This window comes from Podarcis cretensis (genome assembly GCF_951804945.1).
Source record: "Podarcis cretensis genome assembly, chromosome: 3".
Classification (NCBI taxonomy): Eukaryota; Metazoa; Chordata; class Lepidosauria; order Squamata; family Lacertidae; genus Podarcis; species Podarcis cretensis.
In genome coordinates, this window is record NC_137172.1 from 39,827,191 (window position 1) to 39,853,545 (window position 26,355).

The following is a 26,355-nucleotide window of genomic DNA, read 5'->3' on the forward strand; positions in this document are numbered from 1 at the left end:
CAGGAGAAATGCCTCCGGTTTCTTGTGAAAAGTACACTTAAGTACCTTCTTAATTTCATTATAAATCATTTCCCAGAAGGCCTTAATCCTTGGGCAGGTCCACCAAAGGTGAAAGAAGGTACCTTCAGCTTCATTACATTTCCAACATTTATTATTGGGCAGATGATAAATCCAAGTCAAACAGTTTCAGCTTGGAAAGAGTGGTCAAGGCGCATTGGTGAATGAGATGCATAAACCCTCCTTAGAACAGCAAGACAATGAGCAAACAATGATGGAGGGGGAGGTTAGCACAAGAATGGAAGAGAATTACTCCTGACACAATGGCAGGAAAGTAGGATTTCCTATCCCCATGGAGATTCTATATAGGAAGCAGCAATAAAATAATAATGAAGTATTCTTCATAATAAAGTATCCTGATTGTGGGAAACTTTGAGGAATGTTAATAACATGAAAAGCAAGCAGCTCCTCTGTGCATTGACCCCCCACCCCCTATCTCAGCTGCAAAGAGTGCTATGAACTTGGCCCTTTAAATCATGGTCATGTAGAATGATAGTCACCCAGAGCACTTTTGTTAAACAGCCGTGATGAAGGTGCCCTGCTGTGAATGGTGCATGCATTCCACTGCTCATGTGTACCTGTTTGCAAGAGATGGACTGAGTCAGTTTAGGTAGGTTTTAGTAGCAGCAAGGGTTGATTCCTGAATTTGTAGAGGTAGGAGATAACGTGCCAAGAGAGAAATAACTTTTAGCTGTGACTTACAAAGTAACACTTTGCAAAAAAAGAAAGGGAAAAAAAGGAACAAGCTTGCCCCAGCATGACCAGCAAAATGGCAGTTCACTTAAGTACCCCAATATTATCTCACCGGTGCAGTCCTGCATCCAATTATCAAGTAATAATAATAATAATAATTTATTATTTGCACCCTGCCCATCTGGCTGGGTTTCCCCAGCCACTCTGGGTGGCTTCCAACAAAGATTAAAAATGCATTAAAATGTCAGACAGGAAAAACTTCCCTAAACAGGACTGCCTTCAAGTGTCTTCTAAATATCTGGGAGTTGTTTATCTCTTTGACATCTGATGGGAGGGCGTTCCACAGGGCAGGTGCCACTACCAAGAAGGCCCCCTGCCTGCTTCCCTGTAACCTCACTTCTTGCAGTGAGGGAACCAACAGAAGGCTCTCGGTGCTGGACCTCAATGTCTGGGCAGAACGATGGGGGTGGAGATGCAACTTCAGGTATACTGGGCTGAGGCCGTTTAGGGTTTTAAAGGTCAGCACCAACACTTTAAATTGTGCTCAGAAACGTGCTGGGAGCCAATGTAGGTCTTTCAGTAACAAACATACTGGCAAAAGCAAGCATTCAATCAATCCAGTGGTGGCGCAGTTTGCAGGGAGGTGCTAATCCCAGATAGTGGAGGCAGTTTTGCTTTATTTGGCCTGCCCTTCCTCCAATGAGATCTCTCATTTTATCCTCACAACAAAGTTCGGCTGTGTCAGCTAAGGCCACCAAAGGCCCCCTTTGAGCTACGTGGGGAATGAGATATGAACTCAGGCCTTCCAATCCAAGCCCAACACTTTATTCACTGCATCAGGCTGGCTTTTCCAGTGCTACCACCTCCCAGAAAGGAAGACAGTGCACCAGCTTCTAACCTGCAGCTACATCTTAACCCTTGCATGTCAACAGCTCTTTAAAAAGCTATAAAGAAAACATAAGGAACTGCATGACCACTGACAAACAAATTTAGAGTGACTGTGGTTGCTCTTTGGCTGCTCCTCTGAAGGGATGATGGAATAATGGCCAAACAGTGATGAATCACACATAAATAGCCATGAGTCACACATTAACAGTAATAAATCAAACTAAGTTTGTAAACATTTTAAGAGCGTTGCAGAAGGTGAGCTAAGAGAGGCATTACTCCCCATTGTGCTCACACAGGGTTTTTTTTGTGGTTGAGTTCAATTATTGCTTCTGGTCAAATGGATTTTGCAGGCTTTTGAAACAATACCAAAAAAATGCCTAACCTGTTTGCCAGAAACCAAAGTGGGAAGATAGTAAACAACACAGTGGTCCTTCTAGCAAACAGATTTTGACTCTCAAAAATCCTGTTGTCTGTCTCCAGCCCAACAGCATAATCCTACCCATGTTTACTCATTCAGTGGGACTTACTTCAAGGAATGTGGGTATGCAAGTGAAGCCTAAGCCTCCAACAATTTATTATCCTTTTTTCCTTTTCCATATCTGCAAGTTCCATGGATCCCAAGCAAGTATTTAGACCATGTGCAATATAGTGCCATTGCAGATGGTGACATATAAGGAATAAGTCAATCTTCTGTTGGCCATTTCAGCTTGTCATATGGAATGATTGCCCCTGCCATGTGCAAGTGGAAGTCTTTGTGTGGGCTTCTGTTGATGGTACTCATTAGTTGAATTCCACCCACAGGTAATTCATAGTAATCATTTCAGGTAGAACAAAGCAGCTTGGGCAATTCTCATTCTCTGAATCTGGATTTACTACAGCCACCATGTTGGCAGCGAAGAGTTCTTTGTACCATCCTGTGGCTCTCCTTCAAAGTCACCTATTATCTTACTCATTATCATTGCAATCAGAACGTGTAGCAATCATGGTGATGCAGGTACACTCTTGCAAAATTCTATAGTTTGCAGAGTATGAGATACTTGGTCTTGCACGAGTGGAGTGATACATGCATTCTGCTCTTTTACTTCCAACACAACTGTGAAGCTGGTTCACTCTCAGCCCACAAGAGCATGATTGGAGGACTTGTGTGTGCATGCAATGTAGCACAAAATTATTCTGAATGTCTGGTGCACAGAAACTTTGGCGGCAAGAGACCTGCCTCATATAGACACAGCACTCATCCATTTTTACAAAGGCACAGCTTCCCACTGAGCTATTTTCAGTTGCCATCTGCTCCCTTTCATCTATATTTCGGAGACATCTGTCCCTCTCTTATTCAGCCTAGGGGCCAATGCAAGACTTACAGCATTGCAGCTGGTCCCAATTTAGAGGGAGTGTGGTTGAAGCCAAAACGCAGGACAAAATGTTCTATGTGCTAAAATACCATCACTTGCACCAATTAAAAGTAAAATACCAAGGCAGAGCTGTTTGTGGCCATGATTGACACTGAATTTGACCAATAATTATTCTTGGAGGAATGCCAGCCAACATAATGGCTGGGATTCATGGCTTTTCTCCCCACCCTGTTCACGACACACACAGGACTAAAATACCGGGTCTATTTCAGGCTGAGCAACCCACCATCCATTCACACGGCACTAAACTAGCAGCCAAAACCTTAAGAGGGATGCAAAACTAAAAGATTAGTTTTCTTAGCAGCATTCATCCTAATGCCAAGTCCATGGATGAACATATCAATTATCAAAGTGAGGGGGGAAGGCATAGGATCAAGTATGGACACCCCTGAGAGTGGGATGCAAAAACACTGCCAAAAATCTGGCAGAAACCCACATTGGCTCCCAGCACCATCATCAACGGAACGGAAAAGGATGCAGCATGCCACAAGTCTGCAGAATGCCTTTCAAATTCAGGCTAGAAAACTGAAACAAGCCATTTGTTGCAAGGGTAGCAAACCTATAACCCTCCATATCTCCATCTCCCATTAGCCCCAGTCAGCATGGTTAATGGTCAAGAGATTTTGAGAGCTGGAATCCAGTAAAATCTGGAAGGTCACAGGTTTCCCATTCTTGCCCTCTCCCAGTCTGAAAAAGACTTAAAGGCTTTTTCATCCAACTCCTACCCACTAGTACCTCAGATATCAACCTATGCAATTGGGTGAAGCAAATTGTGGAAGTGACTCAAGCAAGTGAGCCAGGCTATATATTGCACAGATTCTTTTCTTCTGCCTATTGTCTTGGGCACCAGATAATTATTCCAAACTTTCCTCAAAGCAGGCCATCCACCCTCCAGTTCAAGAATATGCTTGAATGTTTATGCATTAGGGGGGCTGAAGAAGAGCCTGCTGTGTCCTGTCTAATTTATAGCTGCCTGGAACAGACAAAGCATTCTACTTTGTTTAGGCAACAGATAAATTTAGTGGACTGGATTCTATCTTGGCAAAAGCTTTTTTCAGCAACAGAGAGAGACCTCCAGGGAAGGCTGATTTACAGAATGGTTTAAATAATGACTAGCGCCACTGCTGCAAGTCAGACAAAAATATCATTACTGTCATCCTGAGACCTGAAAACTATCATCTTTCTTACTCCACCCAAACTAAGTTCTATTATTTGCACATAACACAAAATACAAACTGAGGGACCAGATCCTGCCACAAGATATCAAGCCCACTCAGCCAGTACTGCTATAGGGCCTAACAATGTCAGCCACAACACCAAAATTAATCGAACCTGATCATCTTCCAATACAGTATATGCTATCATCTGCCAGTAATACCTATCTATATTCTATGTATAAGACAAACAATTCAGTCACAACACAAAAAAGTAAGTGGGTACCAATATGACATAAAAAGCAGGTGTATTTCAAAATCACTATGAGACCATCAACTGAACTGCTGTCATTTCAGTGAAAAGAAGGAAGTTCAGAGAGAAATTAGCATGAAATTATAAAGTTACGTTCTATCACATGTGGCCTGAATCAAAACAATGGGTTTCCCTGTATGGGAGTTACGGTAAGTAGCTGAACAATGCCAGAAAGCAGAAAGTTTGCCAGAAAGTTTGTGTTATCATTAATACTGCTTTGTACACAATTATCAGAGTTCATATTTCGTGCATTTCCTTTTCCTGGCCTCAACCCAGTATACCTGAAGGAGCATCTCCACACCCATTGTTCAGCCCGAACATTGAGGTCCAGCACCAAGGGCCTTTTGGTGGTTCCCTCACTGTGAGAAGTGAGGTTACAGGGAAGCAGGCAGGGGGCCTTCTTGGTAGTGGCACCTGCCCTGTGGAACGCCCTCCCACCAGATGTCAAGGAAATAAACAACTATCTGACTTTTAGAAGACATGTGAAAGCAGCCCTGTTTATAGAAGTTTTTAATGTTTGAAGTTTTATTCTGTTTTTAGTGTTCTGCTGGGAGCTGCCCAGAGTGGCTGGGGAAACCCAGCCAGATGTGTGGGGTATTAATAAAATAATAATAATAATAATAATAATAATAATAATAATTTGACCTCACTGCTAATGTCTCCATGCCACACATGTGAATGGGATATATGCACACACACACACCTACCAATTTTAGATAACATTCCATGCATCCAATGAAGTAGACTCTAGTCCATGAAATCTTATGTCATAAAACAGCCTTCAGGTGTCACAAGGCAACTCTTCAGAAGCAGGAATTGACACAGAACACACCACCAGTTAAGATGACCAGGCTGGATTTTGTTTGGTGGTAGCCTAAGCAGGGCATAAGCAAACAAGACACCTGACCAGAACAGGGAGGGAGGTGAGGAGCTAGGAAGAGATAGCCTAAGGTCAGGAAGTAATATGTTAAGCTTCTGGCTTATCATTCCTTTGTTATGCAGATTGTGGGCTAAATGGTCATCTGATGGTTAGGAGATGGTTGGGAATTTCACTGCTATTTGAAAGACAGCACCAGCAAGAATATCCCAGATAACAGGAAGTTGTAGTCAATGTGGAGGCTCAACTTCTAAGTGGCATGGAATATCACTATCATGGGCATCCGTCTGTCCTGGGAGACAATGGAGGAGTGAACCTTTGGGGGGTGAGGCCAAGCTGTTGGAAGGTTACAGCACCTGCTGTGGCTGTAGAGAGACATGTTTTGTTGCAGCTGGGGCAGATGAAGGCATTTGGTTGTGAAGCTGCAGATGCACCAGGGTGTTTCTTCTCTCTGCACTGCTACTGAAAAATCACACTGACTGCCAGATAGCTACTGAGCTACATTCAAGGTATTGGTGTGCAAAGCCCTACACAGCTTGGGGCCAGGATATCTAGAAGGCTGCCTCATAACCTACATCCCCAACTGATCACTGCATTCTGCAGGAGAGGGCATCCTGCAGATACCATGAGGTCCTTTCTTTACAGTGTCAGAATCAGGCCTAAATTCCTTCCCATTGCATGTCAGGCAGGCGCCATCTGCTGAATTTTCAGCACTTGCTAAAGACATTTGTCTTTCAATGAGCCTTCTAAAATCTTTATCCCAGTTGGAATGTGTCTTGGATTTGAATTGATTCCACGTATGTGCTTTTGCTGTTTTAAACTGTTTCTATATTTTTGTTTTATACGTGTTATTACGGTATATTGCAAATCGCTTTGGGATGCCTCATGGGAAATGATTCCTAAACAAAATAATTAAATAAGTAATTCGATCAATCGTGCATGTATTGCTTCACACCGCCGGAATGAGTGACTTAGAAGGATATCATCATATAAAATGTACAATTCCATAGAACAATTAAAATGGGGAGAAAGGTAGGAAGATTAGAGTGTCTCTTGGCCCCACGCTCCTGAATGGACCTTCTTGCAGCATCAACAGCTTCCTTGTGTGACAACACCGAGAAAGGCTGGTTGACCGCAGTAGATCATAGCTAAGTGTAATACATACCATGGAGTCACCCAGGATCAGAGAATAGATTGTGCAAGCGTGTTTTTCTCATGAACAAAGGTTGGGGAACCATCGTTCTAGTGATGCGGCTCATGCACCCGTGAGAAACAAGCCACTGCACTAAATGGAAAAGTGGTGCAATTATTGCCCAGAGGCACATTGTGTGCAAGAGGCAAGCAAGACAGGGTTGTGGGAGAGGCTACTGAATGGGAACTCAAACAGGGTGGAGTAGCCCTGTTGTGATGGTGGTGGAATAGCAGGTACAGTGAGGCTGGGGGTGGTGTGGTCAGGAAAGCCATTGCTCAAGAGAGTCACAGATATTCTTAAAAGAGAGAAGGGAAGCTCTTCCAAGCATGGAAGTAGGAGTGGGAGAGAAGGAAGCATAGGCATCGTGAGCAGCTATTATGGGAACCAGCCTCAGTTGGGGACCTATCTGTGCTGTAAGAGACTCTGAGTATCACCCAGAGAGGAGGACCATGGCTACTAAAATAAAACAAACCCTCATGTTTTTAAAGTAGCAGTTAGAAAATCAGTATGTCCAGGCTTTCTCTGTGGGGAAAAGTTGCCTTTTATGGCAGAGTGACTTCTCCAGGCCCCTTCTGAAGCCAGGGGGAAATACCTTGTTTTCCTGTATCCTCCCTCCCTCTCTTGAGGAAGCTTCTTCTCCCCTCTCTTCATTCACTCTCACGCAATTACTGAGATGCAAGCTTGGAGGCCCTACTACAGGTACAACCACCGTTGGAAATTAACTACTAGAAATGCTGCCTCTGCTGTTATACCTCTGTATGTAGAATTTGAAGGCAAGACTTGCCAAAATGAAGGCAAGTCATTACATGTGTTTGGCCCATGCTGGTGGTTTATTCCAAACACACACACACGTACGCCACTGGTGGGCTGTATTATGACAGATAACCTTTTGCAAACAACCTTAAACTGCTGTGCAGAAGATTTTATTCTGCATCACTGGACGCTTTGAAGACCATCTGGTCCAAAAGTGTCACATAAAATGGGATGAATAGCCCAGCTTGTTGGTGGAACATATGCCTTGTCTGAAAAGGCCTACGGTTGTATTCCTAGCATCTTCAAAGTGCCTCATGAAGCCGGGCTGGGAAAGGCGCTTGCTTTGGATCTTAGAGAGCCACCGTCATAGGCAAAAATACTGGGCTGTTTAGACAATTCTTATCCCACCTCTCCAGATGGTCAAAGTGACTTGCAGTCCAACTGCTGACACACCAATGACCTGACATGGGCTACATTCACATTTAAAGCACAAATATATCATTTTAAATAGTCATAGCTTCCACCAAAGAACTCTGGACACTGTAGTTTGTTAAGGGTGCTGAGAGTCACTAGGAGACCCATATTCCCCTCACAGAACTACAATTCCCACAATCAAATCCCTTTTCCCAGGGAACTGAATTGACAGCAAAAACCCCTCTGGACATCCACTTGCTTCATTCAAGGTGTAAAATCTCTTTGCCCTTTCCAAACTTGCTATTTAGCACTGATTGCTGTGTATGTGTACCACTTCTAGCTTTATCAGCCATTTATAAATATTGGCTGCCTTCCAACACATTTGGCACACCTTCCATTCAGGTCAACAAGGCTGGCTCACTACATGTTCCCAAAAGGTTGTAATCACCAGAAGACTTAGCAAGTTGGACAGCTGCAAACAGACTTTGAATTTTAACTTCGATAGCAGTTAGAGCTATGCATGACACCAGCAGAAAATTGATTATTCTTTTAACCTGAACATACCTGGCTCTGGAAATAGGAGCCTTGCTGGATGAAACTAACAATCAGTTCCATGGGTAGCCAGACCACAGGCCTTAAAAAGGTAAAGGACCCCTGATGGTTAAGTCCAGTTGCAGATGACTCTGGGGTTGTGGTGCTCATCTTGCTTTACAGGCCGAGGGAGCTGGCGTTTGTCCGCAGACAGTTTTTCCAGGTCATGTGGCCAGCATGACTAAGCCACTTCTGGCACAACAGAACACCGAAACCAGAGCAGCGCACAGAAATGGCGTTTACATTCCTGCCAGAGCGGTACCTATTTATCAACTTGCACTTTTGGCGTGCTTTTGAACTGCTCAGTTGACAGGAGCAGGGACCGAGCAATGGGAGCTCACCCTGTCGTGGGGATTCGAACCGCCAACCTTCTGATTGGCAAGCCCAAGAGGCTCAATGGTTTAGACCACAGCGCTGCAGGCCTTATCTACCCCCAACAAAGGTGTTTAGTGACACCCCACACCCTCTTGGTTAGAGCAGGGTGCTGATAAAGCCAAGGTTGCTGCTGTGATCCCCTGACAGACAGCTGCATATTTCTGCATTGCAGGGGGTTGGACTAGATGATCTGCAGGGACCCTTCCTGTGGTATATAGTGAGTAGAATGTGAGGTTAGGACTCGTGGAGACTAAATCCCTGCTCAACACTGAAATTCCCCCCCCCCCCCAATTATTTTCTTTGGAAAGGCAAAGAAGGAAATACAAAATCACACACACTCCCAGTCTCTATTTTTAGGCTGTAAAAGGTATAGACCTAAACATTTACTCATTAAAAATGAATCGCTGGTTGCCACACATCCTCTTGCTGTTTGTAATTCACTCCCTTCCTGCCAGAGAGAACTGGAAAGTAGGACTTCTGGTTTGGGGGAAGGAGGCAACGTAATGTCTTGACGAAAGGTGACTAAGGGAGGTTTGTAAAATTGCACATTGTGTTGACTGAAGTTTTCCTCCTTCCCTCATAATACTAGAACTCAGGCTCATCAAATCATGATTTGGGACAGAGAAAAGGAAGTACTTCACAGAAGCTTGGGGCTCCTCCAACCTTTTACTTGACCCATATTTTGATCGTTTTGCAAACTGGTTAAGTCCCCCTGCTCCAAGAGCTTTTATCATTGTTCCACAACTCTTGCCTTGTGAAAATCCAATCTTACCTGCTGAATTGAAGCTCAGCTAAGTAAAATCTCTCTTCAGATATTCTGCACATCTGGTAAGATCCAATTCAGCTGGTAAGAATGGATTTTTGCAAGGCACAGCCACATAACCATGAGAAAGGCTCTTGGACCCAGGGAAATTAATTGGTACACAATGCAATCAAAATACAGTCAAGTGAAAGTGTTGATGAGCCCATAGACTTTGAAGGGGGCTTTATAGAGGCAGTCTAGCTTAATTAACCATAGGAAATAGAGCAGAGCAGTGCCCAACCTGATGGTAACACAACAAATGATGCAAGGAGGAAGCTCAAGAAAAGAGGTGGCAAAGGAGCACCTAGCTACTTTAAATGAGTTCAGATCTCCAGGGCCCGATGAGCTGTACCCAAGGGTACTAAAGAATTTGCAGGTGTAATTTCAGAGCCTCTGTCTATAACATTTGAGAATTCTTGGAGAATGGGTGAGGTTCCTGCAGACTGGAGGTGGGCAAATGTTGTCCCCTTCTTCAAAAAGAAGGGAAAAGAAAGACCAAGGTAACTACTGACTGGTCAGCTTGATGTCAATACCAGGAAAGGTCCTAAAACAAATAATTAAACAGTTGGTTTGTGAGCATATAAAAGAGGATGCTGTGATTACTAAGACCAAGCATGGCTTTCTCCAAAACTAGTGATGCCAGATAAATCTCATTTCTTTCTTTGATGGAGTTACAAGGTTGGTGGATCAGGGAAATGCTGTGGGCATAGTATATCTTGAATATAGTAAAGCTTTTCACAAAGTCTCCCATGATATTATTGCAGAAAAGCTGGCAAAATGTAGGCCAGACGAGGAGTAGCAAATTCTGCAGAAGACAGAATCGGGATTCAAGATGACCTTAACAGATTGGAGAACTGGGCCCAAACTGACTGAATGCATTTCAATAGGGCCAAATGTAGAGTTCTACCCACAGTCAGGAATGACTCAGAGTTACACTAAACTTTGAGAATTTCATTTAACACAACAGGCCCATCCATTGCATTAAGACACCAATGTTGATTTTTAATTGTATATTTATTGCTTCTTTTTCTTATTGTATTAACATTTGAATTCCTTTTTTTATTACATATATTAGTTCCTAGCAGAGAATATTGCAGTTGCTAAACAGAAAAATCATTAAGTAGTGCACCTGGAACCTCAGCAATTTTCAAATGCTCTTGGGGTGGGGTTGAGAGTAATTCACCACAGGCAGCTGCTCAGTCTCTGTTTGAATATACCTCCCCACGTCAAAGAGAACCTTGCCACTCCAACAAAGTAATTAGTTCTTTGGTTGGATGTTCTTATCACAAAGCAGTTTCTCCTAATGTTCAACTGAAATCTGTGCTCCTGTATTTTAACCCCATTGGATGTAGTTCTGCCCTCTGAAGAAGCAGAGAACAATTTGTTGCTCTCTTCTATATGACAACCCTTTTGAGTATTTGAAGAGTGTTCTCATGGTCCCCAGCTGTCTTCTGTTCTCCTGCCTATTTATTTATTTTACAATATTTATAAACCACTTGACTGTAAAAAAAATCCACTTAAGTAGTTTACAAAAATAAAGAAAAAGTTTAAAAAGGGCATTTGAAAGCACTCAAAAGATGACTAAAATCACAGGTAAAAAGACATAAAAGATGGACCACTGATATGATCCAATAGGGCTCATCTTACATTCTTGGGCATTTTGCTTCCATGATTACTTCAGTCTCATGACATCTACTTTGAGTTCATTGCCTCATTTTTAAAAAGAACTGAAAATATTTCACGTGCATAGCTTGTTTATGATGCAACCCCTATTTTACCTTTGTTTACATTGATCATCTTGGTTGAGAAACTATGCGTTGAGGCCAACATGCCAGCAATCCTCTCTGCATGTGACCCAGCAGGCAAATCCTACTCATACCAATTTCTGTGCCAAGTTGCTGAAGGTGTGGTCAGTTTGAACGTGACAAGAGGCAGGGATAGCCAAGTACTGAATTGGGTGTATTCTATAATCATCTGGTTGGATAAACAGAAATGTTAATTCTTTTGACACTTAGCACTGAAATCTGGGGGAACCAACCCAAGATGTTGGCTATGCAGCATCAGGGTCGTGCTGGTGAAATCAACTTTGCTGAAACCCTAGACCACTTGAACTCAAACAAGGTAGTGGGAGAAAATGTTATTCTCACCTCATTATGAAAGCTGCTTTCAATTCTCTTAGTGAATATAAACTCTCTTTAGTTATTGCATAGGTTTAGGGTAGGCCCCAAGAAGGACATCTCTCAAAGTTAAGCTACATATCCATTTCTGAGGGAACTGCAGGAATAGAGGACAAAATGCTCATAATTTGTAGCGCCGCAGATCAGTTGGAAGGATCCAGGAGAGCTAAACTGGTTTATATTCATGGTTCGGGTATGGCCTAAAGGCACTCCTGCACCACAAACAAGTCCCTTTAATAGCAAACAGGTGGTGGAGTGCTGACAGGATTGGAGCAAAAATGAAACAACAGGAAGGCATCAACATGCTCAGCTGATTTCCAAGGTTTCCAGTGGTACAAGGAAAAACCAAAGGGGGCACCCTCCCCACAACCTCCCCTCACAAATGCATATGCTCACCCAGGGTATGTTGAGTTTCAGCTTGGGGGGAAACCTGAAAAAGAGAGAAAGAAATGAAGTATCCTGGAGAATGGCCAACAGGCACCATGAAGAAGAAAACTGCTCCTCAGAGCTGAGGCTATGCTGCAACACTTTGCTGCAAGTCACAATTGTTCCATCTAAAGCCCCAAAGGAAGCAAAATCCTTCCTTCCCTCAACTATTATGTTCAGGGTAGGAGGGATAGAACAAGAGAACATGACAAGTCTTGCAATTAAACTAGTTTACATTTGCGCTGCATATGTACTTTAGGGGTGTAGTAGCATATGTCAGCAAAACGACAATATGTCAGCACCATAGCTGTCAACTTTTCCCTTTTCCTGTGTATTCAGAATAAGGGAATTTCCCTTTAAAAAAGGGAAACATTGACAGCTATGGTCAGCACATAACAACCACAACTAATAAAACCTTGCTAAGGGATACTGCAGTCTATAATAACCAAAATACTTTCCTCTCTCTTGTGGCCAAGTCTACCTTTTACCAGTTTCATGTGGTATGCCAGGTACAGCTGTATCTGGATCAGGATAATTTGTCCAGAGTAGTCCATACATGGGTAACCTTGAGACTAGATTACTACAATGTACTCCTTGTGGGGCTGCCCTCGGGCCTGGTCCAGAAACTCCAGTTAGTGCAGAAAGCAGTGTGGGGCAGATGAATGACAGGATGTGAACCTCAGGTGAAACACCTGTATCGGCTGCCCATATGCTACCGGGCCAGGTTCAAGGGTGTTGCGTTGATATACAAAGCCCTGAACAACTTGGGCCTAGGATCCTTTAAGGACCACCTGAACCTAACTCAATCACTGAAATTATCTGGAGCACAGCGGTCCAACAAGCGGCCTTGACAGCCTCTGCTAAGTTCCAAAGGGGTGATACTAACAGCCATCCCTGTGATACTTTATGATATAGAGGTATATAAATGATTTTATAAACAAATTATAAACTAGATTCTGCAGAAAGCATTACTGGTTAAGGGACTTTCCATCAAGTACCACCATGGGAGAGGGCTGGAGCTAGCCAACCATCTGGTATCCTGTTCCAGAAATATTTGCATGATAGTTGGAAGGCCATTGGGGCTATAAACTAAGGTTCCAGAAAGACTGGAAGGCTTTACGTAAACACATACTTTGTACAACAGAACTGGCACTATCTCTTGATTTGCTGACACCTCTTGAAAATGTTCCTGGCTGCCCTTTAAACAGTGCGCAAGCAATGACCAAACAGCAGACTAAAAAGCATAATTCAGTTTCCACTGCCAACAGCAAAAGGGACTTTTCAGATAAGCAAAGCAGTATTTTCACATTAGCTAGAATACCCTGGCATTCTCCGCGAGCATTAAGTAGCTGGGCTTCTTGCCCCAGCAATTATTATCTGAGAAGCATTTCCATTATCACTGTAGCATGGTCTTCCCAAAGTAATATATTGCAAAACATTCCATACCATCTTAGTCAGGCATCCCCAACCTTTGGCCCTCCAGATGTTCTGGACTACAATTCCCATCATCCCTGACCACTGGTCCTGTTAGCTAGGGATCATGGGAGTTGTAGGCCAAAACATCTGGAGGGTTGCAGGTTGGGGATGCCTGATCTTAGTAGTTCAATCCTATGTCTACTCAGAAGCACACCCAACTGAGGTCAATGGGATTTACTCTCAGGTCGGTGAGGGCAGAACTGCAACCTTAGCAAGTTTCTTAATCCACCTCCCGAAACAACCTGACATTCTTGTACATCCACTGCTTCTTCTCCCAATATTTGTCTGCTCAGATGACAAACCACAGGAAAACAAGGACAGATGCTTACCAGGAAATGAGGAGTCAGCAGGAGTAACTTTGCAAAGAAAATTTCCATATAATTTACAAGGAAAAGTGGCTACTTTGGTTGGTTGCAACAACAAGCGTGCCAAGCCTAGACTTAATTTATGTTGCAAGAGACAGAAATACAATAAGTTTCTGCCACTTCTTATGTCAGCCGGTTCCAGAGTGCTAATCTCTTGCAGGAAAAGAACAACAGAGAGTCTTGTGGCACCTTAAAGATCAACAAATGTATTATTGCATAAGTTTTTATGGACTTGTAGCATAGTACACGAGAGCTAGATCAGGTGGTTTGGAAGGCAACCAAGTCAGCACAGTCTTCGAATGATGTTTTCCAAAAACTAATCTCAGATATCTGTTAAAAGAAGTAGACTCGCACAACTGTCAACATTTCCTGTGTGATAGATGGAGTTCCCCTCTTTATCAGGTCATCCAAGATTAAAGAACAGCTCTCCATTCAAAGAACACAAAAGGATAGAAAGCCTTGCTGAATCAGGAGTTTACTGCTCCATCTTTAAAAACCAGCCCCTCCCTGCAACATCTGTGCAATCTGTGTTCTAGGTTTGATCTTAATGCTGGTTTAGTTGTGATTAACTTGAGTATCTGCAATAACAGAAGCCTCTAGTTACTGGGCTTGTATTTACCAGTGCTTGATGGTTTGTCCAATAATGAGGGGTGCGTGAAGGGGAAGGACCACCTGCCTCACTGATGCAAAGGACGAAGTATATTTGGTTTCCACCCACCCTTCCATCAGAAGGTGGGAGCCTCTGCCTTGGTTAAGGTACAGAGTGCAACCTCTGAATTTAAGAGGGAGACAGGGGGAGGCAACAGTATATGCCCCAGCTGACAGTCATTCTTCACATAGCTTTTTTATCCCTAAAATCAAAGGTTTCTGCTGATGCACCAAGCCCCAAAGAGCACAGGAGAGGATCCGTACATTTAAAACCCAAGAAAGCCCTTCCCTTCCTAACAGCCCATCCTTTTCTGCCTCTCTGGCCCCAAGGCTAAGCTCTATCCCCACCCTGTTATATGAAGGCAATGTGGGCCAGCCACGCCCAACAGAACCAACTTTCTGTAGCAGCTGGAAAAGAAGAAGCTTTTGCCCCTTTTCTCCTGGACCCTGTAAAGAGGTCAGTGAGTACTTAGTAGGGGTCCATTCAGGTTAAGGAAGAGGGCCCAGCACTTTGCTTCGGGGCACATCTGGAAAAATGGAGGTCTCCATTGCTACTAAAAATGAAGTTAAGAGGCCTTTGGGTTTGGATGCAGCTGTTGGGGCTTAAATAGAACTTTTGAAGGTATAAAGTATCAGGTCCCCAACTGAAATAGTATCTAGATCAGCAACCAACAACCTTTTTGGCAAGCGGACAACCAAGTAGAAGACTGAGTTCCTCTGGTGTACACCACAGTATCCATTAATAATAGTAATATAATATAATAAATACAGTGGTACTTCGAGTTACAAACACCTCAGGTTACAAACTCTGCTAACCTGGAAGAGTTACCTCAAGTTGAGAACTTTGCCCCAGGGTGAGAACGGAAATCATGTGCCAACGGCGCAGCGGCAGCAAGAGGCCCCATTAGCGAAAGCGCGCCTCTAGTTAAGAACAGGTTCAGGTTAAGAACAGAACTCCAGAACAAATTAAGTTTGTAACTAGAGGTACCACTGTACTGTGCTGTAATGTGGTTTTGCCACAAATTAGGGAATGGAGAGCTGTGCAACACCAGGCTTTATCCAAGTGCAGGAGTGCAACAAACTCCCATTGTCTGTGCCACTTGCAGCACATGTAGTAGGAATGAGCAGATAATCTCAGCAACAAAGAGAGGGTCAGGGTGGAAACAAATAAACAGAGTGCATTGTCAGCTAGACTATGACAGAGCATGTCTAGAGTGCCTTGGTTTCTATTATGACTGTATCAACACAACTTGCTCACACCTATCTGTAATTAGAGATAAATGAATCAAGGTTAGTGGGGTGGGACTCTGAGGCAGAGCTGAACTTTGGCACCTTTCATTTAAGAAATAAGCATGGGCAAGGGATCAATGTACAGATTCTGCACTGGCTTAAAGATGCAAGGCATACTGGAGAGAATGCATGGCAAAAGCACCCCCCCCCCCAATTTGTCATTTATTTATTTTTTTAAAAATACCGTAATTGTCCCATTCTCTCATGTAAGGGGTTTAGTTTCCTTTAAATTTGCACTAAGTATGCACTTTTTCTGTATCTGATCATGCAAAGGCTAAGTGAGAGAGCTTGAGCTATATACAGAAAACTATGAGTAAGTCATGTTTTATGATCTAGCATGTCATCCAAACATGGCCTACACCTAATGTGTGCATGCATGAGAACAGTGGTGCAAATCCAGGGCTATTTCAGTGTGGGGCTGGAACTAAGAAATGAAAAAGAATGGATGAAACATTTCAAACGTGCTGGTGTTGACATAGCCCAGGCATAGGCAACCTCGGCCCTCCAGATGTTTTGTGACTACAATTCCCATGATCCCTAGCTAACAGGACCAGTGGTCAGGGATTATGGGAATTGTGGTCCCAAAACATCTGGAAGGCCAAGGTTGCCTATGCCTGACATAGCCTAAGCCATGGGTAAACAAACTAAGGCCCGGGGGCCGGATCCTGCCCCATCGCCTTCTAAATCTGGCCCGTGGACAGTCCGGGAATCAGCGTGTTTTTATATAGGTAGAATGTGTGCTTTTATTTAAAATGCACCTCTGGGTTATTTGTGGGGCATAGGAATTCATTTATTTCCCCCAAAAAAATATAGTCTGCCCCCCCCCAAGGTCTGAGGGACAGTGGACCGGCCCCCGGCTGAAAAAGTTTGCTGACCCCTGGCCTAAGCTTTGTGAGCAGCAAATATGTTGCTTTCTTTGGTAAAGGTTAAAAAACAACAACCCTATTTATCTACTTGCACTGGCATGCTTTCAAACTGCTAGGTTGGCAGGAGATGCTTTCTTTACACCTTCTCTTACTTAGCATCATTTTTTTTAGAGCGACTAGAGAAGTGGAAACCCCACCTATGGTCTTTGGTCCTTTTATGTGTAAAATGAACACAAGGATCCTCCTTCCCTGTTGTTTAAGAGTCAACTTGCAGGTTGTAAGTCTATCAGAGAGCTCAGCATTGAAATGCTTGTTCCAGGAGTGTTATGACTCATGGAGGCATTAATCTCAATCTTTTTGTAACATCTTATTCTTTCTCAACTCTCAGGCTCCACAGTTTCAGTGCTTGTTGTTCCCAAGTGTGGCTAAGGGCTTGCTTGGCACGCTGGTGGCACAAGTCTTGCAAGGCAAATAGCCAGGAGGTGGTCAGAATGATGCAGAACTGGGAGGTGGGGGGGGGGGAGGGAATTCCTACTAGTGCCTGGCACAAAGGCTTTCCTCAACAATTTTAATGAACAATTATTACCCCGGCCTGTGATCAAATACACCTGCCTGAGCTCAAGTGCTCGAAACTCCCATTGTTCTCGGCGCATTTTAAGACAGGGAGTTTCATTAGCGCGAGCAGTTTCTGCACTCTGTGGGTGAAGTACTGCGCCTAAAATTTCAGATTAAAACTTCAGAGTGGAAGGAAAGGAGCACTTTTTTCTGCCTCCCCACTTCCAGCTACTTTCTGAAAACTGGAGAAGAGACCCTCTTAAGAAGATCAGGAGGTGGGCAGGGGAAGGACTAGACCATGTGAAAAATGAACATAATATTTTCGCTGCAGTTCATTCATTTTCAGCTTTGTATTTTTGTTATAAAAAAGTGTGCCTAAACATTCTGTTGTTGCACCCTTAACCTAGGTTTAAGGTGCTATTTAGCTCCTAGCTTTAATATCTATTTTCTAACACTGCCTGAGCTGTAGTCTGTATGAGGGTGCCCTGCCTAGTAAGAGCAGTTAGATTGGTAGGTACCTGAAACAAGGGCTTTTCATTGGTGGACTGGCACCTTTGGAACTCCCTTCCTAAGGAGGGGCCCCCATGGCCCCATCATTGTCAGTTTTCAAGAAGATCTTAAAGACATTCTAACCAGCCCAGGTTTGGTCCATTTTATTGTGTGCTTTTTTATTTTTATTGCTGCTGGCCTGTAAATTAGCAGGTTTGATGGGGTGCTTTGCTAATATGATGTTCTGTGTTTTACATCTCTCTACAACTTTTGTGAACAGGGGTGCCCCTTGAAAAGAGGGCAAGGAATCATTTTAACTTAGTAAGCGTAAGGGCATTTCACCACTGTAAAAGTGGATAACGGCTACTTGGGTTTTGTTTTGTTTTTTTTAAGCTCCACCCATCAGACCCTGGGTGCAAACCCGAAAGCTGAGTGGGTGGGTGTGTCAGAAGGAAAATGAATTGATTTTGATATTGAAAAATGAATTTATATTGATTGATATTTTTATATATTTGTATTAATGTAACATTTTTATATGTAACTGTGCATATTTGTAATATTTTGTTTAAGTTGTTGCTTCAGTTTTTATACACAGTTTAGATATATTTTAAAAGTATTAAACGGTATAGAAATAAAATAATCAATCAATCAATCAATCAGATCTCCCTACCTCCCCTCAACTATGAGAGTTTGGAAATCTGCTGCCCATGAAAGTACACACTACTGCTGCAGGTGTGTATTTTGCTCTGACTCTGCAAAAGGCAGCCTCATCTATACTTTGATGGATGGATACAAGGAGGTACTTCTATTGCTGAAGGATGTGCCTCTTTATCTGGAGTGAATCAATTTTTGCAACTGATGGAAGATTTAGCAATAATTCTGCACACCACAGAAAAACAATGGGTGGAATTCAGCTTGACTTTTTCTGTAAACTGACCCCACACCTATAACACTCAGTCTATTTTTATTACTTTAATACATTTTGCCCTGTGCAACCACCCCTAATTGTGCAACATTTTGCCTGCTGAATAATTCTGGAGAATTCAAAAGTTTGCCACATCTTTGTAATCTTTCAGTCGGTCCAAATAAAGGTATTACCCAACTGTGGAAATTAGAGTTGTTTTCTTACAGAGTAACAAGGCTACTCTTGTTTTATTAAAGTGCTCAGTATATAATAGCTTAACTCCAGAGTATGATCATCATGCCTGATAAATACTGAGTGCAATACATTGTCATTATATTCAATAAAACTGTACTTTTATTGGCAGCCTACAGTAACTTACACAAATTGTTTCTAATTAAGACCCCACATTTATCATATAATCCAATACCACTCGCAACAGCATGAAGTCTATGCCAATCCCAAATATCCCTGTTAAAAATCTATGAAATATTCATTTATTTATTTCCTTCTTCTTCCCAAACTGTCATCTCCTTATGCTTTGCTACTGGAATGCTTTCCCAAGCATTGAGATATAGACACACTGAATACCGGTAACTCGTTGCTTTGCTACAATAAAATACTTTGTTTTCCCTGTTCTATTTCTCTGCCATTTAGCACCAGGTGTGGGAAGAGCAGCACAGATTATAGAAAAGACAAAAAGCTAAACTGGATAGTCAAATATGACTTTGCCTTTAATTTGTATGTTTCTTTAAATGAAAATACCATCTTATGGGGGTGATAATTATCATTATCTCAGCAGCAAGAGGGGGAAGCTTAAACATTTGCTACCCTGCCTTAATCCTAACAAAAATTCCTCCTCTGCTGCTATTTGCACAACGCAAAAAGCAGTTTCAGAAGAGGAATTTTTGTTAGGACTGTAGCAGGTGAGGAAACTGTTAAACTCCCACTTCCCCAACTTTTTAGATCCTGATTATTGTCTAGCTCACCCTTCAGTCCATGTTAAAGGGAAAGAGGTCAGGAACCTGACAGTAACGACTGGCAGACTGAATAGGAAAAAGTGAGCTGAATGTGCATGAAGAAAGTGCATTTGGAATGGGAGCAATTGAAGGGTCCCTTCACAATTTGCCCTCTCCCTCATCTTCCTACTATCCTGCCTCAATCCATCTCCAATTGTAATGTTCACTTCTCTAGTTCCATCACCCTCAAACAGCCAAGTCTCCTGCTCCTTTAAAGCATTCTGCTCTCTCTCTCTCTCTTGCTACCCCTTATGCTTGAAATTGCCTCTCAGGACACCTGTACAATGCCACTTGCCTTACCTGAGTAAGGGTTGCAGCTTAGTAGCACAACACAGGTTTTGTATGCAGATTCAATCCCTGCCACCTCTTGGTAGGCCTGGGAAATGCCTCTCTGAAACCCTGGATTGCCACTCAGTGGAGTAGCGTGGGGGGTGCCAGGGGTGCCAAGGTCCTGGGCACAGAATCTCGTGGGGAATGTGCAGAGATCCCCATGCCCTGCTTTGCTCCAGTGGTGGGGGCTTGGTGAGAGCGGAGAGTGAAGGGCACCCTCCGTGCCCGCCTGGCACACGCCTGCCCAACAGTGGTGAGGGCTGGGCAAATGCATTCAGACACCACCTGGTGAGCATGGTCTGCCCCTGCCCCGGGTGCCGGCAAGCAGCGTTACGCCACTGTGGCCACTTCCAGTCTGCGTAGACATGGGGTAGGGAACCTGTGGCCCTCCAGATGTTGGACCCACCACATCTGGAGTGATCTAGACAGACCAAGGCACTTTCCTAATTTCCTGCTTGCTTCAAACTGCTCCTCAAAATCCGATGCTGACATAACCCCATGAACCTACTCTAAAACCCTAGGCGCATGTAGCTAAAAACCACATATACGTACACACCCTTTTTCCCACCAAAAGAGCCTGCTGAATCCGGCCAATGGCCTAACTAACTAGTCCAGCATCCTGCTATCACAGTGACCCATATCAGATGCTTGTGAAAAACCCACAAGCAGGACCCAAGCACAAAAGCATTTTCCCTTTCTGTGGTTTCCTGCAACTGCTATTCAAAGCCTGCAGGAAGCCTGATTAAACTCCCCCATGCATCATCATCAGGGTGGGGGCCTATTCTGCTTGGTCACTATCTTTTCCCACACAGGTGGGAACAGCCTGTCAAAGTCGACTGTGAGGGGAAAGAAAGATCTGGCTCAGGTTCTCCACCCCTGCTAAAAAAAGGTAGCACACTAAGGTTGGGTGAGTTCTCTCAGGAATACCGGACAAGATCCAAGAAAAAGCAGCAATCGTTGCATGTGGGTACATATTTTGAAGTCTCCATAGGAGACTTTGGTTATACCACTCACACAATCTTATGCACAGGCAACCATCCGTAGGAGTGCAAAAAATAAATAAAATGGTGTGCCCAAGACCAGCTCACGGGACTCTCTCGCACCGTTTACTCTAACCACCGCCATGCAGTATGGAATAGCTCAATAAATGTAAGGGATACACAGCTTACACGATCGCCATCTGGAAAGATAAGCAATTCCTTTTAAGACGAACGGCGGCGCTGCTATACGTCAGAAACAATAGAGGGATTCCAGTGGGGGCGGTCCCCGTTACCACGAGGTAGGGAGAAATCGTCAGACTCTTTTATTCAAAGAAAGGGGAACGGCTCACAAGCTCTTAAATGTCGAAAAAGAACAGAGGTGGGCGAAGATGGGGAAAAGCCCCCCAGCCCCGACCGCGGGCATCCTAACCCTCTTCCCGCCAACTTCTCTTCCCGCCAACTTCAAAAAATGTCACCACCGCCGCTACTTGAGCGCCTCTTTCTTCTGAGAAAAATAAGCGTTACTCTGGCAACCTACGTTTCAGGGCAGCGGGTGGGGAAAGGGATGAATGGACGGACAGAGATATATAAATACAGACACTAAGTTGCTCGCGCCCTGGGGATCTGCTCTGCCGCCTCCGTGAAACCGGAGCGACTCCTCGAGCCGCCTGCTGGAAAGGAAGCAGAGGTGAGCCCCCTAGAGCCGCCGAGTGCCAGGCTGGCCCCGCTCGCCTCGTGGCCGCGGAGCGAGCAAGGCAGGAAGCCCATCTCCGCCCTCCGCCAGGCAGCGCCTCCGAGCAGCAACAGGCACCTGCCACTGCGCTCCCCGCGCTCGCCGCTCCGGGCGGGGAGAGTTGGCTCCTGATGCCAGCCAGGCACACGCGCCACCACCCCGGCCCATCCATCATCGGCGTGGCTGGCATCGGCTTGCGGAGCCACGTCGCTCCTCCCGGCTCGGGGGGGGGGTCCTCTCCGTTCCCGCCTAGCGCCTGGGCCCCCCGGGCAGGCCGCGGGAAGCGGTTCCTTATGCACGCCAGGCGAAACTCACCTGCTCCGGCCCCGCGCTCTCCGGTCTCGGCGTGCAGCGTCCTCGCGGCGGCAATTCCATGTGAAGGGGCCGGCTCACTCCGGGGCAGCCCCGCCTCGTGGTAAAGATAGGCTCTCCCGCGGCCCGCCTCCTCCTCTCCTCGCGCGCCGCTGCAGGGACTCGGTCGGCTTGCAGCAGCCGCCTCCTAACCCGCCTTTGCTGGGCACCGTGCCTGGTGACTGTGCCCTGGGCCTGGACCAGTTGGCAGGGCGCTTCCCAAACGAGGGAGGCGGCTGGAAACCCTTGGTTCGGGATTCGCCATGAGGTATGAGTGCGAAGCGGGGCGTGAGGAAGCGGCCTGCCCATCTCCCGAGTTTCACGCATTCAGAACTGCTGTGCCGGATCAGGCCAGTGGCCCATCTAGGCCAGCATCCTGTTCTCGCAATGGCCAATCAGCGGCCTGCGGAATACTGTACCAGCAAGCGGCACTCAAGCAAGCAGGGAAGTTTTTAATATGTAACGCTGTTTTTAACACTTGATTGGGAGCCGCCCAGAGTGGCTGGGGAAACTCAGCCAGATGGGCGGGGTATAAATAAATTATTATTATTATTATTATTATTATTATTATTATTATTATTTATTAAGCACAGGAGCACTCTGCCTGCCCTCCTGTCGTTTCCAGCAACGTTTTTCAGAAGCATGGCTGCCTCCAACTGTGGAGGCAAAGCATAGCCATCAGTAGCACTCTCCTCCATAAATTTGTCTAATTTTCTTTTAAACGCAGCTAGCTCGGTGGCCATCACTGCCTCCTGTGGGGGCAAGTTCCATAGTTTTAACTATGTACCGCATGAAGAAGTGTCTGAGGCCTGGCGGAAAGTGGGGACATAGTTCTCCTATGTGTCTTAATTTTGGGAGTAGAAGAGAGCCCCTGTGATAAAGAGCATTGGACTAGGAGCAGGGAGGTGTGGGTTTGAAATCCCCACTGGGCCATAGATCTCACTTGGTGACTTTGGGACAGTCACTCTTTTTAGCTGTTCCCCCATTACAAGGGATAAAAGAACAGAACTCAGATGGCAGGTTATAAATGCAAGACAGGCACTTGGGGTAAATTACTGCCTTCAAGTAAACATGTCTAGCACCATGCCTGGACTATGGCCCCAATTCTAAGCATGTTTTATTGGAATTTAACTCCCATTTATTTCAGTGCATCTGAATGGGATGCGGGTGGCGCTGTGGATTAAACCACAGAGCCTAGGGCTTGCCGATCAGGTTGGTGGTTTGAATCCCCGCAATGGGGTGAGCTCCTGTTGCTCGGTCCCTGCTCCTGCCAACCAAGCAGTTTGAAAGCACTAAGTAGATAAACAGGTACCACTCCGGCGGGAAGTTAAACGGCGTTTCTGTGCGCTGCTCTGGTTCACCAGAAGCGGCTTAGTCATGCTGGCCAGATGACCCGGAAGCTGTACGCCAGCTCCCTTGGCCAATAAAGCAAGATAAGCGCTGCAACCCCAGAGTCATCTGTGACTGGACCTAAGGTCAGGGGTCCCTTTACCTAAGTTTCTGAATAGGGCAGCCTTAGTTGAATTTGATTGCCTCTGCACACCCCTCCCTAGGACCCTTCTCTTGCTGTGGCACTGCCTCCAGCCAGCTCTTCTCCAACCATCATTTGGCTGGCACTGGGTCTTTGTGACCTCCCCTTCCTTTCTTCCAATTGGCACACATTTCACTCTGGCTTGCAGCTGTGCCACCCCTCACCCACTGCCCCTGCCCCTAATGTTCTGCTTCCTCCCACCCACCCTCCATGTCTTTTGCTGTCTTCAAGCCTCTCCATTCAGGAGCCCAGACGACAAAGTGGGTCATTGCTATTTCCAAACACCCAGGACAGGGTCTGAATGTGAATAAGTTTCCAGAGCCTTATGTCACACACAGAAAGCCTCTTCCCTGCTTAAGGAACCACTTTCTGCCTTGCATCCTTGGCAGGAGGGGATGCCAGGGTTTATGTGCTTTTCCAGAGCTTTTCAGGGCATCAGTATTGTTTTGAGTTGGGGGGGGGGGAGAGGCGGGGTGCCAGGCACATATAATTCCTGGATCTAGTAAGTGTTAGAATTTAATCAAAGCTTGGAGTGTTAAACTGGGTGCCAGACACTGAACCCCTGCATTCAGCAAGTGTTAAAATATAACCCAGGCTAGTTTCCTGTTGAGGTAATCACCTGGGGTGATAAGCCGTTAAGAAAACAAAGGAAGAGTGATACCCCATTATGAAAGTTGAGAGGGGCTCTGTACCAGATGGCAAATGAGTGGGGCCCCACCACCAGCTCTTAGATACCGGGAAGGATAAAAGCCAGGATTGAGAGTTGGTTGTGATGAAACCTGGGGGGAGGGGTGAGTTGCAGACTGGAAAAGGAAGGGAGAGAGCACAATGTTTGCTGTGTATTTGAATCCAAGGCTGTGGCTGTGAGAGAAACAAGAGCTTTTTGGGGTATTAATAGTGTGAACCCCTCCAACATAGGATCAGGTCACATATAAGTATAAATAAACCATATATACTACAAAGACACCACAGTCTCTGCTATGCCTCATTTGCAAAAGGAAACATGGACCCTGGGTAAGCATACTGCTTGAATGTAGGCGGGGGGGAGCCTCAAAGCAGAGATCGTTCTCCCCACCCCTGTTTTATCCTAACAACAACCCTGTGGGTAGGTTGTGCTCATAGGCAGTGAATGGCCTGAGATCACTCTTGTGAGCCTCATGGCTGAGTGGGGGATTTGAACCCTAGTCTCTGCCGGATTTGAACTCTGACGACTACACCACACTAGCCTTTATATCAGGAATGCAAGGGGAAGGGAACACAGTATTTGCTCAAAAAGGTTATGAAGATTATGTTTTAGTTTTAGGCATACGTAAAAGATCTTTTAATCTTCAAAAGCATGATAAATCGTCATTTTGCTTGCAAGAGAAAAGAAGTTCCAAGAAAAGGAACTACTCTATGGAGAGTTTTGCCTCCATTAGTGCCAGCTCACAGTGAAAGCTGAGGATTGGGGGTTAAATGCAGTTCTGCATATAATATCAAATAATGAACACAAAGTGAATTCTCACTCAATCATTTTCTAACTCAGAATCATCATATGAGACGAATGTAATCTACTCAGCACACCCCCAATCCCGAGGAAAGCCTGGTACCAGAATTTGGAAGTAATTAATTTTCTCTAGAGATACACCAGAGTTCTTGTAGCAACATCCTGTAAAATGAAAACCCAAAGCAGCAATATTGTCCACAGCTGCAATTCTAAATCACTCATTTTGTAAGTTAATCCTTTTGAAAGTCAACAGGACTTACTTCAAGGACAGTGGATTTAGGAAAGAAGTGCAAAATGCTCTATAAACATGTTCCTGAAAACGACAACTTTAAGCAGTATCCACATATAGAAATAAAATGAAAATTAACATAAATGGATTATGAGTTTAACTGCTGAAAATTATTTCAAGACTTCGCTCAGCCTTTGTTGTCTGCAAACCTCCTAATTAAACAGAGGGAGCAGCGGTCATAGTGTTTAGCCTGTCTCACACACCATTTCCCAGACCTATATGCCATCTGCCAAAGCAGCTATTAGCAGTGTTGGGAGGGGGAAAATATACACATATATTAAGCAAAATTCAAGGCTCACTCACAAACAAACTGCTCCTATTGCAGAGATCCATTAGCAGTGTTAAACCCAAATTCATGCAGGGCTATTTGTCCTAGTTTCTCTGCTTCTCCCATAACATCCTCAATCCTAGATTGCTGCCAAAGGTTCATTCTGCCATGGCTGCTAAACAACTATGAGAACAGGGAAAGAGGTACAAACCCTCTGGTCATTAGGGTCCCATTATCCAGGAAGCAAGGTCATGAAAACCAGCCAAGCTAAACTTCTTGGCACAAATGGCTGCTGGGTGCATTATCAGGACACTAGTCGATTGCTGTCATGGCTCGTCTGAATCCATGGCCCAAATGACTTGAAACTTTGGAGGCCCAATCATGTACAGTGGACGCTCGGGTTGTGAATGTGATCCGTGCGGGAGAGTGAAAAGGAGGGAGCAGTAAAAGAGGAGTTTGCAGAAAGAAGAGAGTGCATGCTCAGGGGTGGAGAGGGAAAAGGGTTAAATGGAAATAAAAATTATTCCACAAATAATGTAGCTGCAACAACATTTGACAATATTGTCAGCATTGTCCCTGCAACCTTGAGGACGTGGAACCTAGGGCTTGGGTAGCATGTTTTAAAAAAATTAAATTTGAAATTGTAGCAAATCC

General features: G+C 44.7%; 1 protein-coding gene across 2 annotated transcripts in view; it reads right to left on the minus strand.

Annotated features, from left to right (window-relative positions):
* Positions 1–26,355, minus strand: part of SLC29A1 (solute carrier family 29 member 1 (Augustine blood group)) — an 83,990-nt gene that overhangs the window by 39,234 nt on the left and 18,401 nt on the right. The window contains exon 1 of one of the 2 annotated variants that reach the window (XM_079969302.1): positions 22,092–22,223. The exons of the other annotated variant lie outside the window; for it this stretch is intronic. The gene's annotated coding sequence lies outside the window, so the exon portion shown is untranslated. Of the gene's footprint in view, positions 1–22,091; positions 22,224–26,355 lie in introns of those variants that run through there. 2 annotated transcript variants of the gene reach the window in all.